This window comes from Nipponia nippon, unplaced genomic scaffold, assembly GCF_047370975.1.
Source record: "Nipponia nippon isolate SJK-2023a ecotype South Korea unplaced genomic scaffold, ASM4737097v1 scaffold_2, whole genome shotgun sequence".
NCBI classification, from domain to species: Eukaryota; Metazoa; Chordata; class Aves; order Pelecaniformes; family Threskiornithidae; genus Nipponia; species Nipponia nippon.
Genome location: NW_028262336.1, coordinates 30,950,476 through 30,968,597, shown reverse-complemented (window position 1 = coordinate 30,968,597; position 18,122 = coordinate 30,950,476). Strand labels below are relative to the sequence as shown.

Sequence of the window (18,122 nt, the reverse complement as noted above, 5' to 3'; positions counted from 1 at the left end):
TCCCAACATTTTGCAATATCTATTGTAAATGCATAAAGGGATACTCGTAAATAAACACAAAGATGCGTACGCATAACATACATAGATCAATATCTATGGGATTGGAATGGGGTGCTCAGTTTTCTGTGTTTCCTGCAGAAGACAAGATTAACAGAAGAGTGTTTTTAATAGTGATCTTTGTTCCCCAGACATTTCCCTTCATAGGAGCTTCCAGTATACTCAGTCACTTTTTTCCGGTCCTCTATCAGTTGTTTCCCTGTACTGTCTACAATAAACAGACAAACTTTACACTTTATTTTAAATCAGCAGCTGATATATTTATATGCAGCTTTTGCCATCTTCTTTTTCCTTCCTTTTCTTTAAAGTAAGGAAATTAACCGTATATCATTCATGAATTATAGGGTTCATTACTTAGGATCATGAATTTTATAGGGTTAATTCTTACAAACAAAAGAATATAGCTGTTAAGTGTGGTTATTGGAGAGGTATGAGTATCCTCTCATATGTACCTCTGTAATTTTCCTTTGGTATTTGTTCTGTTCTGGTTAAATCATAGCGTTGTACTATTCACTGTGCCTTTCAGACCTCAAACCTTTGTATACACAGACTTAACCCACAATCTTCTCAGCCTTTAACTACTGATATGCTATACTGCTAACTACTGATACTTAGAGTGCTGATAGCATTTAATTAGTTTCCCCACTGCTTTAAACTTCTTACCTTCTTGATAGCCCTTCTAGATTCCTTCTGGTATTTACACATTTGCTTAAAAGAACATGAGTGAAATCAACAGTTCTGTCCCTGGGTCTGGCTGCTGCTTTTCAAGTTGTTGTCTGTCAGTCGATCACCCTGTAAAACAAAAAGACCTACCAAGGCCACTAGGTTTTTTATATTTTGGCTGTAACTGTGACTGCTGAAACCTTCCTCTTAAGATTACTCAAGATTACATCTATTAATTAAGTTTGAACTGTTTCTTTTTGTTGAGTTTTCTTTATAATCCAGTTTTTACTGTATCTCGGGACATTTTCCAGCTCCTTCTGGTTTCTCATAACAGTGTTGGTAATTAAAGATGCTGTCTCTTTATTTTTCGTTTTGCAGCTGTGCTTCTAGGGCTCTTACCTGTTTCTTGCATTCTTGCGCCGAACCTCTGCAGCGGGTCAACGTGTAAGCTACCACCTCTCCAGGAGCTTTGACTTCCACCTCTTGATCATTTAACTCTTCTGCCACTGTTTGCCATTCTTCTAAGCAAATCATTATGGTTTCATTTTCTTTCTTCATTCATCCCATGCTCGATGGATGTTATTTTCTTTCCCAGGGTAAGGGAGTTAGGATTTGTACATCATTTCCTCTCAAGGGTATGGTTTTCATTACAACTGGGAGCTTTGATGCCGTGCCCCATACAGGTTGGGTTTTCTTTTTAAGTGAGGAAATCCTGTGGCAATTGATTATTTCTTATGTAACTGTTCTTCCATCTGTCAGGGAGCGGTGTTTAGAGGTTTCATCCTTAGCCTCTTTTCTTGGTCCTTTGTCTGCTCAACGGTAAATACATTTGCTGGTTCAACGGTTGGCGTATTCTGTTTTTCTGAGAGACCCTGAGACTTAATTGCATGTTATAGAGTCTGATCACCTATTATAACACTTTGAGTGCATTTGTGAAAGTATTAACCCCCATCCCTTCACGTACGATCTGGCATGGGTGCCAGCCGAGAGGAACAGCTGATCGGCTGGAAGGTTGGCTGCCATTCAGAGCGATCTTGACAGGCTGTCCCCAAAATGTTCATAGCTGGTAAAAACCTATCTCTAAATATTAGAAAAACTCCACGTCTGAAGATTGCTCCCTTGTCACATCAGAGACCCACATCAGGATGCACTGTCCTTAATACCTTGTATAGAAACAATGAAAAGAGTGCAGACAGTGCAGAGGGACACCTGGAATGGTGCTTTGTGACTAAACAAAATTATGTTTGACAAAGCAACATTTAATTATGTTTGACAAAGCAACATTTTCCAGTCATCACTGAAATGAGAGGAAAAGTGTTCAGAAGGAAAGTGAATTTTAACCGTATTTTGTTAAGTAGTACAAGCATAAGCAAGGCTGTGAGGAAAACCCTTTGTGTCTCTGAGAAAAGAGTGTATCTCATCAGGATGCATTCGACAGTGAGAGACTCCAGCCTAAGCAGTTTCTCAACCCTCAATGCTTGAAAAAACCAACCAGGCAGAACAAGTCGGGTCCCAAACTCTGGCTGTGTCTGGTGCCAGGACTGCACTGCAACTGAGATACCGGCACCTGCCACCCTGCCACGAAATGCGCTGCCCCCCCAGCCCAAGCTGCAGGGATGGAGAAATCATGGCCAGGCAGAGACTGCAGTCATTCAGCTTTGTTGCTATGGTTTTATGTGTTGCTGTTGCAAAAGCTTTAGAGGATAAACAAGGGTGTTGCCTGCACATAGCATTTAAATGAAAAAGCAAACACTAATATTTCACCATGTCCAATGCTTAGCTTCTAGTGACTTAAGGAAATTCCCTCCTCAGCCTCTTTGAGATCACCCTTCTGAAAGCAAGAGGGAAAATAAACACCTTTCCAAACAATGCCCACAGGGACGGCTTTTGCTGGGACAGATAGCTCTGAGGGAAGCGTTGTCCAACACGCTGCAGGGAAAGGGCATCCCCACATCAGCCCTGGAGAACATGAGCTGCTGAGTGACCTCCACTCCCAGCACGGGCAACGGGTATGGTACCTGCATGCACCACTGATAAACTGCGCAGCAGCTGGCGGCACTGTGCCCCTCCTGGCTGCTGACACCAGGGGAGGGCTAACAAGGGCTACCTGCTATGGCCACATGCCGATTACCACCTCAGTGTGTGTGTGTGCCTGTGCGCAGGCTGCTCATCTCTCACCCCATCCTCGCTGCAGCCCAGGCAGCCAAAGGGGTCCTGAAAGACAGATCGGGCTGTCAGCGCCCAGCCTGACTTCTTCACACCACCGCAACCTGAGGACAGTGTCCTTCTGTCTGGGAAGATAAGATGTGGCAACTCGAATGCATGTACGTGTGCCCCTCAGAGGAGAAAAGAAACCTGAAGTTCCCACACAGGTTTCCTTCTAAATATCGGGTGGATTTTCACCATACTTTCAGCTGTAATTAAAATGTTGTTGCCTGCAGCTAAACTGCAGTGCATCACCTGCCGTTATCTGAAGGCAAGGTCCTGCTCAAGGCCAGTGTCATGAAAGGCAAAGTTAATGGTAATAACTGACAGCAGCAATTTTCCTCCTAACAGAGTAAGCTGAATCTGTCCTTTGGATGGGAAGCTGCTGGTCAGTTGCTTGCTGAGTTGTAGGTAGGAACCACAGAGCTCTACAGACACACACATCCCTCCCGCATACGCAAGCACGCTCAGTACCACCCAACGCAGCTGCCCTCCGCTCCTCACCCACACTCTGTGGGCCCTTATGGAGAAATTCAATCAGTAGCTCAGCCAGAGCAGTTAAAGAGTTGGAAAGATGGTAGTACAGGGAGTATAGATGTCACCCAGGGCAGTGCACACAGCGAGGTACTGGCTGTGCCCACCTGCCCTCTGCTTCCGTAGGGTATCTCTGAAAACCACAGGTCCTTTGCCATCAGTGGTTTGAACTACCACCAACGGCAGTATGGAGGTACCACTGTCCCTCATGCCCCTCACCTAGCCTGGGATCTGGGCCCTCTGTCCTGGGAGCCCCTATGCAGCTCTGATGCCTATACACTTGGCAGATACACTCTTGGTCCTGGAAATAAAATTGCATCATGATCTATCAGGCTCAAATGGTTTTTTTTTTTTGTCCTGGCATTTGCTCTTATAAACACTATCTGTGTAGCCAAAGTCTGACTAAAAAGTGTGTGCTGTGCACTTCAATTAACAGACAAAGGCCTTCTGAGACATTGAGGGTAGTGACTGCTGTTCTCACATAGAAATGCTTGTCCTGTGCAGAGAGCCAGCCCAGCCTAAGACTTAGATATCATCTATACCTGCACCTCAATTTGACTTCCAGTGATGTCCACAGCTGAACATGATGACAGGTGAACGTTTCTTCCTTCTGCGTGCATTGGCTCTTCAGGTGCCTGGGCTGGGGAAGTGAAACAGCTCTTTACATGTTCTCTCCACTTCCCCACAGGGCATCCAGAGACAGGCAAGGTGGACCCTAGGTGGTGCGAGAGGGCCAAAGGCAGGTGCTTTGGTCCCAGGCTGACCTGAGTTTTTTGTTTGGGATTGCAGTGGGTAGCAGTTCACAGAAACTGCAGCAAGGGTGTACAGTGGTAGCAGGCATCATGCCACACCTGCTCTCTAGCAAAAAGCCATCTCTTGCAGCCAAACTCACTGGACCTTGGGGTCTCCTTAAGAGTGAGCTGCTATTATCGAGGAGTTTCTGGGGGATGGAAACTGGGAGAGGCACCCTTGCTGAAACCACATTTTAGTGCAAAGTCCTGTCCTCATGAAGCAGAGGGAAGGGAGAGTGGTAGTTACAGCAACAGGCCATGGGTTTGGCAGGAGGTCGTCGCACTGACAGAGGTCACTGATTGCAAAAGCTCCTCTGGGCAGGGGCAGCTCACAGCTTCTGATGGGGCTGAATGCCCACAGTAACACTGCCTGGCTTCAAGTCTTGTTCCTTCTCCTTTCCTGTCTTAACCGCAGAGAGTGGCCTGTAAGCTGGATTCAAATCCTGAGTCTCTGAGTCTTTACAAAAGGAACCTGTCCCCTTCTTTCTTCACACAGTGCACCTCTAAGCTGTGGACCTTCTCACCACAGGACACTGTAGATGCTAGTAGCTGGCAAGCATTCAAAAGCAATTAGATTGATTCAGAGAAGAAAAAACTATCCATCAAGAGTGTTTGAGTAAAAAGACATCACGCCCCGTCACAGCAGACTGCTGAGGATTATTCTGGGGAAGCGTGACTACAGGCTTGCCCCGCTTTTATGTTCTTTCTTAGGCTTCCAGGTTTGTCCATTCCCTTGACTGATTTCTTCACTTAACAAAACGTCCCTACCCTGTCTGGTAAAGGGGAGGGAGAGGCAGGAAAGAGGACAGTGGGAAAAGAAGAAAAGAATGTGGGAATCAACCTGTCCAGTGGACAATAGAGAAAACAAAGGGAAGGAGGTAAAGGTCACCAGGATGCTCCCACCAAACCTCCCCTTCTGGCGGCAAGAGTGCCATGACTTGATGGAGCTTCAGATGGGACAAGGTAAATAAAAAGGGGAGGGCAGGGGAGCAGCCAGAGCCTTGCCAGGAGGCTCTGCAGAGGTCAGAAGAGAGATCACAACCTGCCACCCTCAGGGCGCTTGTGTGCCAGGGTGTCCCTCTTGCCACAGAAGGCTAGACGGACTTGTGGCTGACCCAGGATAGACGTCCTTACATTGTTGTAGCCTACTGATGCTCCAGGGTGGGCTTCAGCCCCAAGTTTGATGGTGGCAATGTAGAGTCACAGCTGAGAGGTGGGTCAGGACAGAGGTGCAGGCATACTTAGGCCAGCTTTGGTACCAGCCCTCCCATGGGCTGCCCCTCCAGCACAGCCCAGACTGGAAGTGAGTTAGTTCTGCACTCCTGGCTCCAGTGAAGTCCACAGAAGCCAGTGGGGAATTTGGATGGAACGGAGCAAGGAGAGCCTGAACTGGAGCTGGAGTTACTGCCAATACCCACTTTCACAGGGTTTGATGTTAACTCACATGTCTGCAGACTTAGGGACTTGTTGCTGAAAAGTGGCACATATGAGTGAATCATCTGTTTTCATAACTCCTCAGCAAAACAAGTGGTCTGATTCACACGGGCAGGAGACTTCAACCATTTCTTCAGGAGGGCTGCTGTGACTCCTTAGCAAGGATGCATTTCAAGACACGTTTTAAAGCAATGCTGTTTAGCAGACAGAAGACTGAAGTCAGGGATTAAATTCTAGCCCTCTGGTCTCTGAAAAATTACAAGACAATTCTGGGCCTTTCAAATTCTGTTGGAAGCATTTCCTCGTATTACTGAGCACTGCAGATCGTGGAGGCAGACCTGTTACTTGTCCAGTGGATGTATCTACACAGAAAACTTCACCTGCTCCAGAACAACAAGCCATGCTTTAAGCCAGCTTGCAGCCGCGTGTAAAAGACTCTGCCTTACCTCACACTTGATCTCTCCCCTACCAGACACATTTAGCCAGTGATCAAGACCTGCCTCCTGCATGGCCATGAGATGCTTCTGCTTCAGGATAAGCTCCCTTTGAAAGTCTGGCAGGTGGCTAGCTCCCACTGCCCCATTTCTCGGAGGCCATGAGAGGAAGCACTGTCAGAGCAGCATGCCTTCCCAGCAGGTACCCTCGGGAGTCGGTGACTGGCAGAAGCTGGGAATTAAAGTGCTTGCCAAATAGCATGCCTGTCTCCTCCTACCCAGAGCCTACTGCAAACCAGCCCCTTTTGCAGAGGAGCCGAATGGAAGTGCCTGCAACTAGCACTGTCTCACATTAAACAACTTTATGTTTAAAACTCCACCTTTGTCTGTATGCCTGCATGCAAATGCATGCTACATACAAACAAACACTTTTATATATTTTAATCCCTTCTCTTTGTAAAGGCTATATGTGCTTTACTAAGGAGTCAGGAGGAGAAATGGACTGGGGACACCAAGATACACTCTGAGGCTTGCAGAGGCTGAGCTTAAGCTGGAAAGTCTGATAAGAAAGCAAGTCAGGATGTAAATCTGTGATATTTAATGCAGGAGCAGAACAGAGCTGAACTCAGCGCTTCATCCACGCCTGTGCAGATGCAGCCCGCAGTGCAAGCTCAGCTTTCACTGCACTTCTTCCAGGAGTGCACCAAGGACTCTTCCCACCCAGCTACCTGGTGGGCAAATGCTGGAGCTGCCGCTGGCCCTGGGTCTCACACCAGCGGAAGGCTGCTAGCCAGCGGTGTGCTACCTGGTAGGGGCCTATGTTCAAAACCTTGGTGCTAGTGAGCAAGTACATTGCTTGAGCATAGCAGCCACCCCTCAGCCACACAAGCCCGTGTGGCTCTGCCTCCCATGTTGGTAAAGAAGAGATCTGAGAAATGTTCTTCTTGTCTTGTGGCACTTGAGCAGCTTTGTCACGGGTGGGGTCCAGGCACCAGCCACCCGTGCAGAGTGCCTGTGCCATGTTACGCGGCACAAGCGGGAAGAGGAGGAGAGCACCCAGCATAGGTCGTGCCAGTATTAGCTGGTATGAGCACATGGTTGCTGTGGCTGGGTGCAACCTGCCGACGAGCTCAGCATTTTGCAGAAATCTCAAGTTAGGTCTAGAGCTGCTATATATTTTGGGTTTAATGCACTCCATCATTGCATATTAAAAAAAGTGCTGTTTATTTTTCCCAACCTGTAGACCTGGATACAGCCTAGTAGAGATGCTCATTGCTCATACTTGGGACTTTAATGGAGTCCTGTGATCATGGAACCAGTTGTTACTGCTCACATGGTGATAGTGAAAGGGGAAGCAAAGGCCAGGTCAGGACATGTTATTGAAACAGAAAACCAGAGCAAGCACCCTACACAACCTCATGCAATGGCATCAACTCCACTGTCAGAGGAAGTTACATTACACTGATATTTATTTTGGCAGAAAAAATCTATGTTTTACACAAAACAATCCATAGAGGTCATTGAGGCCAAAACATATCTCGAGGCCCCACATCACCCCACGAGCTCTAAAAAGTAAAGACAACTGATCATTTCAAGCCCACTGACAAGGAAGGAAAACAAGTGTGTCAGCACACGAGTTAAGAAATAATTGCTCGTTTAACCTGGTATATGTTGCGTGAGCCCAGGCGCCTTTCTTGTTTCCTCAGCCTTCCTTGACCTTGGGCCCATTTGCTTATATGGCCGCAATCCAGTTGCGTAAACTGGCCTTGCAATCCGCCTGCGTTTAGCTCCCGCTTCAAGCAGAAAACCCTTGCCTCCAGAGCGGCAGACAGAGGCCACCCACGCATGCACACCTTCCCTGTCTTTCCAGCACCTTCCCTGATACCTGGCCTCAGCACCACGATGCAGCCGCTGGCTCGGGGTGCAGAGCTGATGGTGTGCAGGGAGAACTGGCACCCCTGGCACCAGCCTGCTCTGGATCCAGTGGTGACCCTGCTCCGAGCGGGGCTGGCTCCCTGCCATCCCCCATCCAGCACCAGCTCCCCCAGAAAGGTGCTGGGAGCCGAGGCCAGCTCCTTATGCTGATCCACTGGGCCACACGTCTTCACACCCTGCTGGAACGGCTCCCAGGCCTGCAAGAATGTGTGATTTTAGATATACCATACACTACATAACTCTGTGAATATTCCCATGGTCAAGAAGTGCAGTGACTCCGTGGAGATGGCAGTGGCCTCCTCCCAGCTTTCCGAAATCAGCTGGAACCTTCCTGTTGACATTAATCTCAATTTAGGAAGGCAGCTAGGGTGCAATTAAGTACAGCCATGTTGGAAGTGGCTCTTACATACATGCCTAACTTTAAGCAAATGCTTAAGTGCTGTTCTGAATAAAGATGATCTCCTGAACTAGAGCCTCTGCTGGGAGCTGGAGTGGATCCAGAAGAATGTTATTCTGGGTAAGCTGCCTGAGGGATTTCAACAGATAATTTTGTGCATCAATATAGCACCCTATCTGGAGAACAGGAGAGTAATCTTTTAATTGGATTCCGTCCATTAATTACCCTCCTGGATCAGCTAACGTCCAGCACTCTAGAAACCATATTCTGTCACCTCCATCGAAGGCTCCAGTAAAAGCCACCGTAAAGAGCCATGGACTGTTGATTCACCTTAGATTTCAAAAATACTGTGGATGTGGTGGCCAGGAACATATGCTGCAAGCATTGTGGCATGGCATGTACATTTATCCCACCAAAGTCATGGAAGTATGTTTTGGTCCTGATTTCTTTTAGTTCCAGGACTATGTGTGTGGTTCCTCAAAGTGCCTTAAGTGAGGAGGATGAGTTTAGCATTTCTGCTGCTGCCTTTCATTGGCCATTTCTGAGACGGAAGAAAGAGGAGAAATTACCATTTTCTTAAAAATTCAGTCACTTTTAAAATAAATCAGATTTTTCATAGTGCCCAAGAATGTCTGCAGACCTGCACGATTGGAGTACACACACCTTATTGTGTGTATAAGTATGTGATTATTGTGGTTCATGTAAGAATGTGTTCACAAAATTTCTGTCTCGTGTTGGTACCTTTCCCTGCTGTTGCATTGACGCAGGTCATTCAGAGGTCTCATCGTCTCAGTGGGGTAACCACAGTCCCCATGCTGGTATCTCCTGGATGGGGCTGAAGCTGCCCAGAGCAGCATGGAAGGCACCAGAGTACAGCAGCCAGTGTGCAGGCTGCTGAGGGCAGGTCTGGGCTCAATACTATGAGCTCTTTAGGACAAGGGGTAGCCTCATATTCCAGCCTAATGCGTTGAATCAAACTCCTGTTTTGTGCTCTTCTGCAGGGATTGCCATACCTCATGCACTTGCAATGCAGAGATTTACCGTTACCATCACTCCTTCTCCATCACCAGAGCTAGCTACAAGCCCAGTGTTAAGTGCAACCCTCCAGCCCAAAAGCAGCACTGTCCCTGAGCTTGGACTCTGGTACATTCAGCAGCGTGCCAGGCCCACGTAGCGGCATGTGAACTAAAGGACTAGATGTATCAACCATCAAGGTATCTATACGATGGAGGAAAGAATCGTAAGACACTTGGGCGCAGCATGACTATGCATTATCTAACTCAGTGACAGTGATCCTGGATCTTCATTTTAAAGTACTTACTGCTGTTGTAATGGCAGAAATAACAGTACAAGGTTCCTAATGCAAATTAGTTATAATAGACACAACCAGATTTCAGCTAAAAGTTAGTAGTTTGGTCCCACAAACATTAAAGAGAATAGTCGTCTTCATCTGCTCCAGATGCTTTCAGAGCTGATGAACTTCAGCTTCTTGTCCTTGGGGAGCCTGGAATCAGTAGACTACAAGGGATGGACTGCTTGCCTGGTTTTGCGCATATGTGTCTCCACTGAAGTTAGCCTGTAAGATATCTCAAGTAAAAAACCTCACTCATCTCTTTTTTCCCTATCACTGAAGATCTTCAGCCTGATATTACATCTGCTAAACAAGGAGCTTCTATGGGATATTTTTTAAAAGGGAAATTGTCCCTTTACTCAAAGGCCCTTTAAAGAAAAGCAGCATTGGAGGTAAAGGAAGAGCAGACAGAAAGGCATACATAGGACCTGTCTAAAATATGGAATCCGTACAATGTAATGGACAATGGCTTGCCTTGTAAAGTATCTTTTACAGTAATGATGCGAGAAGCTGTATCTTTCAGTGGTCATGAAAGAAAACAATTCTCAGGCAGAAGCACCATCTGCTGGTGGACACCAATTCTATTACTTCACTTAGAAAGTCTACAGTGAAACTAGCTTTAGCAACCACCTCAGAGACTGTTAGCGGTGCTTAGGAGGCGTCTTTGAGACCTTAATCCAAATCCTAAATGTGATATTTACCCATTTTTCACACCAAATACCTCATGGCACTGTGTCACTCCGTCCCCTAGCTAAGAAGTTTCACAAGCAGATATTTGCTTTGACAGAAGCAAAAAGTTTCTTATGTTTAGAAAAGGATCAGGCTTTCAGCCTCCTCTCGCTAAAGTCGATATGAGAACTTTCACTGCCTTCTGAGTAGCACACGTGTTTCTTTAGTGACAGCGGGAGATGCTTCTTAGCAGTGGGTTACAAAGACCTCCCTTTGTCTATGGAGGTCTTGGTTCTCAGCAAATGGAGATTTCTCTCTGCCCAGAAACATGGATTAAGGGCAACGTATCCTGCAAGCTTTCAAGAGAAGGTTAAGATACAGGACTGAAAGGGTGACTACATTTCACCCAGTGGATATGCTGAATGATCAAAAATTTTCTTGCGTTTCAATCTGAAGGGAAGGTGAAGAATACTGTGCTATATGTTACCCAGGAAGTAGTTAATGAGCCTACAAAGGCACTATGTTGAGTAAGTTTTCTATGTTCCTGCACTAAAAATTTACTCCAGTGAAGCCTTCAGGAGCCTTGCTCGACGAGGATACAGAGCTGACCTTTATGACCTCAATTCCCTCAACTCAGGCAGGGTTCAAAATATGAATCCAGACCTGGATTGAAATGCTGCACACCATTCATACATCTATATATCTGTATAAGAAGCTGAACTTCAACTGTGCCTATTCCTCCATGTTAACACATTCATGTTTGACCTGAGATCTCAGTGCTGCGTCATGAGCTCACCTCTGATCCTAGCCTGCAGTGAAAAACAGAGAGGTTCCTTATAGCAAATTGATCCTCCTCCAGAAGGACCCCAAACATTCAAAATCCATATGTAATAATGTGGATGGTTTGGCTGAAGAAAAGGAGGCTTGAATTGGAGGGGTCCCAATCTCTAGGGTTTGATTTTGCCAGCCCACACTCAGAAGTATCATAATTCAAATAAATAATTCAAATAAAACCACATTTTCAATAGGTCAGGGCTCACTAGGGTAATTTCATCTTCTCAGAAGGGAAGTCTCAAACTTCTCATCGAAGACAGACTTTCTCTTAAAACTGATCTGTAAAACTTAATTTTTTTCTGCTTTCTCTATTCAGATTTTACTTTTGGTAAGTATTCCCCTCATTACTGAGAATTATCATAAAGCTAATACACCAGTGAAGTGCTCAAGAGTGGGTTGAAGAGTGATGTGTCGGTTGTGTACCCACTTATCAGGAGGACCAAACCTGTGGGGAGAAGATTGCTCACATTTCTTACTTCAAAGGCTCCATATCAGTCTGCATTTGGCACACAGCACAAAGCTGCTTGTTTGACCTACAACTCTGGCTGAACATCATGATAAATGAAAAGGAACCCGATTAGATATAAAAATATCTGGGTGACTTTTGCCAGTGAAGCAAAAGCGGATTTAATCTCTTCCAGAGACATATTTTTCCATAAATCAGGACAATGGGACGTCCCTTGCTTTTTCTCTTGGAGCACATGGGACACCAGAGAGGATGCAGGTCCCACCAGCTCCAGCTGGCATCGTTGTTCTAAATACCATTTCCTATTTGAAGGGCCAACTGAGGTCTTATTAAAGAAGTGAAATGTTTATCTTTCCCTTCAGCTATCAGTCCAGTAACAAAAGTCTGGGTCAGCACCCTATGGTGACCCAAAATGAGTTCCTCCCATTTTTTTTATGTATGCAGCTGAAAACTATGAAACAAACAGGCAGGCCATGAAGAAATGGCCGAATAGGAAGAAGTGATGCTCTAACCCGGTAAGTTACAGGCATTTTGCTTATTTGTCTCGTACTGATAGATACACTTCTGTCTGGAAGTCTCAAAGGTGCTTTAACCACAACACCAGCTCGGTCTTACAGTGACCACTTTTTTTGCTGGCATCTCTTGACAACCTCAATGTATTTTAAAGCTGACATGTTTTTAGAAGATATTTGCTGAAAATACAGCTACAGTTTTGCTCATGTAACTCTAAACAATCTGGAAGCTTCCAGACGCGCTGCATGTGGTGTGACATTTTCTTTAACAAGTTGGAACTTTGAAGGGAGCCTTATCTCACCAGGCGGGAACAGCATGAGCTGTACCCTGCAGCATCCCGCAGCTGATACGAGTCTAAGGAAGGGTAAGAACATTGTTTCTGAAGGACACAGACACATACTACCCAGAGATAGAGCCTGGCTGCTGGCACAGAGCTGCCTCTAGGTACGCCATCCCAGGAGGTCTGCGTTTGCAGATCTGCATGTGGTGCTCTGTCCTAGTATCTGTGGGCCTTTTTCTGGTAACAGGACCACCATGGACTAGAGCAGTTCAAATGAAAACATTGATTTGCTGACTCTCTTTCAGTTAAGCAACTGAAAGTGTAGACCTTCAAGGATACTGAGGTGTGTAATACCTATTAAAATCAGTGGGAGCCAGGAACCAAAATAGCTTTGGGAAGCTGAGTGGTTTGCTCGGTCAATGAATGACTCTGTGATGGGACAAGAGGCTGAATCTAGGTCTTCTCAGCTGTGGCTGTCTCTGCTGACCCACTGACTCCTGACACCTTTGATGTAGACGCTGGTTTATGAACCCCATCCTCCACAGAATATGCATCAAAATTCTCATTCTTATACAAAGCCCTACCTTACACCTAACATCCATGCTGAAAGTCTGCTTGAGGGTCCCCGCAAATCTGACAGTGTCCTAGAACTGCACTTGCTCTTTTAAACAAGGATCCCTATTATTAATTGATAGATGAGCGGTATTTTTGATTGGTCATTAATATCACAAGTGGCTGAAGCTCACGTAATGAGATGAGTAAGGACCAAAGGCTCATCTGAACAGTCCTGGACTTTGTGGAACTGGAGATCAAATGCTGTATCAGGAATCATTAATAATGGATTGAAACCAACTATCCCATTTAACAGGAGGAATTCAGGAGCTCAGAGCCATCTTTGCAATAGAACCTGATCCTGATTCATATCACTGTGTAACTGAGCTCTTCCTAGGTTAAGCAGAACCCCAGAACAATGTTACTGGTAAATTTTATGGCATCTTCAACTTTAATCAGGGAAGCGCACAAAAAGCATGTGCAGGATCATGATCAAGATTCACAGCCTGCGCGGCATCACAATGAGAACTAGGCAGAAAACAATAATCCCCTTATGACATCTAGTTGCCTTCCACACCAGACTAAAACTCAAACATCTTATCTTCCTCTTGGAAAGAGAATAGAGTCTCAAGCAGGTGGGTGGGCAGGTGGAGGAGGAGGCCCAGGGGCAGTCTGCACGGTGCCTGGGCTACTGAGGAGTTGAGAGATGGGTCTGTCAAAACCTCATCCAAATCTAAAACTTTTGACAAGTCGGTGAACTCCTTGTTTTGTTGCTGTTTCTTCAGCCAGCTGTCATGGTGATGGATTCAGCCCACAGAGAGGGTGCTAATGAAATACTGCTGTTGTATTCTGGAGAGCACTGCACGCTCCGGCGCGGTACTCTCCCTCTGCCCTTGCCGCTGGCTGCTGCGAGAGGTTTGACAGGAGCTCCTGGGTGCGCATATGAAAAAGTTCAGAGGCAGACTAATCCAGAGGTTAGCCCATGGACATCAAAACTATGCCCCTCCTCAGGGCCTGTTCTAATTCAGAAATCAGGATAGCAGCACCTGCAGCAGATGAGCACACATCTGGGCTTGGCCCAGTTCAGTTAACGAATAATTATTTGCTGACACAGTAACACATGAGCATCCCTCCAGCTAGATGATAAACCATAGGGAACAAGGAATCAGTTGTCGAACTTCAGGTTTGAGGTATGTATTATCTATGTACGAGTTATCTATTGAAGATGGGGCCTGAATCTAGGAGAGTCCAATGGACTGAAGAAGTTCTGCTGGAAGGGCAGCTGCAGCTGTACCAGCCTGCTGGGAGCACTGCAGCGTATGGAGGGGAGCAGCTTGCATGGGAATAACTCTGCCAGTTAGGTTAACGCTCACAGAGAGGTGTTTACACACGTGGGGTTACTCTGGAGGCAAAGGCTGAGCTGGTATCGTTTACACATGGAGCCAGGCAGAAGGAGGCGTGATTTACACTGGCTGAGATGCATGTAGCCTTTCCTCTGAATCCGGCTGAGGAGATCGCGGGCAGAGTTACCAGGATTCAAAGTGCAGAAAACTGCAATATTTTTCCTCTTTGCAAGCTGGTCAGCGTTGGAGTTCGGCCACCCAAAAGGCTGGCGCTGAGGGCCAGATAACCCTGCGAGTTGGCACTTATGTTTACTCGCCCACGGTGACACACAGATTGGTCTTGCGCTCTTGCTCTCTGCCTACACCCAGCTAAGGAGAAAGCAAGCCAGAGGCTCCGCTCATCCGCACCGGGTGCCGTTTTCGGGAGCGACCACACCGTGTCCCCACAGAGCTGTGCTTCCATCCCTCCACCTACCAGCAGAACCACGTCCAAATGGTAGCTCATCTGCATGCCCATAAATATACCCCCCTCCAGCGCTGCTCTAACCCCTACTTACATGGTTAGAGCTGGCAGGAAAATGATTCTGACCTTCAGTTGCGACCAGTCCACTCAGTTCAGGCCTGGTGAGGCAAGGACGGACAGTCGTAAAAAACAAAACAAAACAACCAGCAAAAAAACCCCCAACAACATGTAAAGGTCAAAATTCAAGGTCTGCTGCTCATTACTAAGAAATAGCACCAGAAACCTTCCTTGTTTGCATAATAGATTTCATGCTGAGACCTAAAACATCCCGAAAACAAAGGTGAGCACTGCTAGCCCCATTTCACAGATGGACAAGCGAGCCAAATGCCAAGGCCATGCAGAGGCGTGTAGCACTCTCTGGCTAGGATCATCGCTTCCTGGCAGCAAGCTGTCTGCCCCTAGGGCCAGACCACCAGCCCTAGCTCAGCTAGGCAGCCGTGCCATGCCTCCACCTACCAAGGTCACACCACCAGCCGTTCCATCAGTCAGTCCATTTAGCATCAAGGACTCTTCTGCTAAGGAGTCACCAAATGACACTACGATTTTTGTTGCTGCAGAATAACTTGCTGGGAACTCCCCTATGATGATCCCCAAAAATATGCCCTAAGCAGCAAAAGAAAGGAACCGGTGAGTCTGGTTTTGAGCAACATAATTTTAAGTTGATGGATCATGGTGGAGGAGACCAAGAGAGAGCCATGGGACACGGCCCTGCAGCCCTAGCTGCACAAGTGGAAAGCCAGAGGATAAGATCCTGGGATCAGATCCAAACACAAATGTTCACTCCCTCCTTTACCACATAGGCTTAAAGACATAGCAATACATGGAATCCTGCCCTGCACATGCCATCCTAGTGGAAAAGATTGTCTGAGGAAAATCATAGCTGCCCTAGCCTCCCTCACCTGGTGCAGGCAAGTTGCCTCACACAGTTTTACCACTGATGGTGCAGTCTGCTTGCTGTGGGCAGTACACGTGCATCCAGGCCTGAATTGTGGAGAAACCTTTCATTCTACCCTCCCCAGAAGACCAGCAGGCAAAAGCTTGACTGCCAGATGGTCCACAGCTGTGTTAAGGAGGCCATGGAGTAAATTAGGCGGAGCAAGCAGTCCTGGCTTGGACAAGTGTACTCTTCGCTGGGTAAAAAACTGGCTGGATGGCCAGGCCCAAAGAGTGGTGGTAAACAGAGTTAAATCCAGTTAGTGGCCGGTCACAAGTGGTGTTCCTCAGGGCTCAGTATTGGGGCCAGTTCTATTTAATATTTTTATCAATGACCTGGGTGAAGGGATATCCAAAGAAAGGCAACGGAGCTGGTGAAGGGTCTAGAGCATAAGTCTTATGAGGAGCAGCTGAGGGAGCTGGGGTTGTTTAGCCTGGAGAAGAGGAGGCTGAGGGGAGACCTTATCACTCTCTACAACTACCTGAAAGAAGGTTGTAGCGAGGTGGGGGTCGGTCTCTTCTCCCAAGTAACAAGCGATAAGACGAGAGGAAATGGCCTCAAGTTGCGCCAGGGCAGGTTTAGATTGATATTAGGGAAAACTTCACTGAAAGGGTAGTCAGGCACTGGAACAGGCTGCCCAGGGAAGTGGTTGAGTCTCCATCCCTGGAGGTATTTAAAAGATGGGTAGACGTGGTGCTTGAGGACATGGTTTAGTGGTGGACTTGGCAGTGCTAGGTTAATGGTTGGACTTGATGATCTTAAAGGTCTTTTCCAACTTAAATGATTCTATGATTCTATGAGGTCAAGTGGTACCTCATGCAGCAACAATGACCATACAGAGCTGGAGGACAGATATCACAGAAAATGCCTGCCAGAAGTTGGATAGCAGCACTGAGAGTCCTCCTGGTAGAAGGCAAGGAGTGGGCTCTAGCTACCAAATCCAATGGGATTTTTTCTTTCAGGTCACTCGACTCCCCTGCACATCAGCCCATTTCTGCTTTGATCAGGTCAGTCCAACAGCGTGCTCCTTGAGGGCCCATGCCCATGGCTCCAGGAAGTCAGCCAGTCTAAGCGGTAGGAGGCTCAACCCTATGTCCTCAACATCAAGGCTGAGACCTTAAACCAGAGGTAATCAGGCCATCAGGGACAGGGAGCTCCTTGAAATGGGGCCAGCAGGGTAACTGAGGGTCCTGGGGCTCTGTTTCAGCTCTGTTTTTTCTCGCTCCTCTTGATTTTTATCATCTTTAGGGAGGGTTTCCTCGTGCACCTTCTTTTACAGGCTGTGATACAACAGACTTTTTAGCAAGTGGAAGAGCAAATAGCTCTTAGCCCAGAGTCGCTGCCATGAATAGCTGACAGAGGGATCTGAGGTCTGACGTATAGCTTGTTTAAGAAAAAAGGCCAGGCCAGCATGTGGCTTGTGATAATGCTCCCAGTATCGTGACCCATTTCTCCTGGGTACAGTGAATATGAATGACCTCCAGGATTGCACATTGCCCCAGTGATCAATGAGGAGCTTTTTTCTCTGTGTGGTGCCTCGTGTGAGCTGCCTTGGTCCCTTCCCTTCTGGTTAAGCAAGGCCTACATGGTGTGTGCGGGGCGGGGGAACCTCTATGGCAAGCCTGTCGCTGCTGTTGGTCCTCTCCACACCTTCTCCCTCCCCATACCTAGCCTGGGCTACAATACTTGCAGCTGGAGTTTCTCACCACTATGAGCTGGTCCCCAGTGTAATGGGGGGTGTAGGGTGGAGAAGGCTGACCAGCCTGCACATCTTCCCTGGGGTTGTGCTCCCTCCACGGAGCCAGTGGTCCCAGACATGCGATACAATGTGTGCTGGCTTTCAGGAATGACTTCTAGCCAGAAGCTTCTCTGTGTGAGGCTGATGCAGATTGCTGCCCCTTAACCACAGGAAAAGGCTTTACACTTGTCAACCAGAAAGTATTTTTATAACACGTGCCTTCCTCTGGACTCGTTGACCTGTAGGAGTGTCCTTACCTCTGTCCCTTGATGTCTCCCCCCATGGACAAAGCATCCCCACCACGTCCCATCCCTGTCTCTGGTTGAGCAGGACCAGCTGCTCACCCCTAGGGCAGACTGGTGAGGAAGATGCCCCAGGTCTTGTGCTCAGCTGATCTCCCAGGCAGCTCTCAGGCACCTGAAGACACATTTGGCAGGAGCTCATAATGTGACTGAACTCCCCATGGTCA

The 18,122-nt window shown here is 47.1% G+C and overlaps 1 long non-coding RNA gene across 1 annotated transcript in view; it reads right to left on the bottom strand.

Moving 5' to 3' along the window:
• Nucleotides 1-42: 42 nt before the first annotated feature.
• LOC148055722 (uncharacterized) overlaps nucleotides 43-18,122 on the bottom strand; it is a 50,303-nt gene continuing 32,223 nt past the window's right edge. Inside the window, exon 6 of the long non-coding RNA XR_015705132.1 lies at nucleotides 43-849. This is a non-coding gene — a long non-coding RNA (uncharacterized LOC148055722). The remainder of the gene's footprint in view (nucleotides 850-18,122) is intronic.